Here is a 427-nt window from a genome sequence, read left to right on the forward strand (position 1 = left end):
GATAACTGCCAAGAAAAACAGTGGTCTGCTTGTAGAGGGACAGCTTAAAAAAGTGATTTTACAACTCCAGTCTTTGGAGTCAACACATTCTCACTGTTCAGTTAAAATGGCTGATCTTGCTTATAGAGCACTAGAAATTTTCAGGATGTTATTTGGTTAAGATTTTTACTTAAAATCTTAAGGCTAGAGGGGAACCGCAGTCTTGGTGGTGTTTGGGTTTTGGTTTTTTGTTTTTGTTTTGTGTTGCTTTGTTTTTTAATTATTTAATGCAGTTCCTACTTCCAAAATTTCTCTTCATTGTTTTATTTATAACTTTTTCTGCACTGACTCAATCCTGAAACAATAAGATCAGTTCCATGAGCAGACTACATAGCTCAAACTCTGCTTTGATTTTCCTCCTGCTCAATCACTTTGAGGCCTGGGCACT

Source organism: Pterocles gutturalis, unplaced genomic scaffold (genome assembly GCF_000699245.1).
Source record: "Pterocles gutturalis isolate BGI_N339 unplaced genomic scaffold, ASM69924v1 scaffold33054, whole genome shotgun sequence".
NCBI lineage: Eukaryota > Metazoa > Chordata > Aves > Pterocliformes > Pteroclidae > Pterocles > Pterocles gutturalis.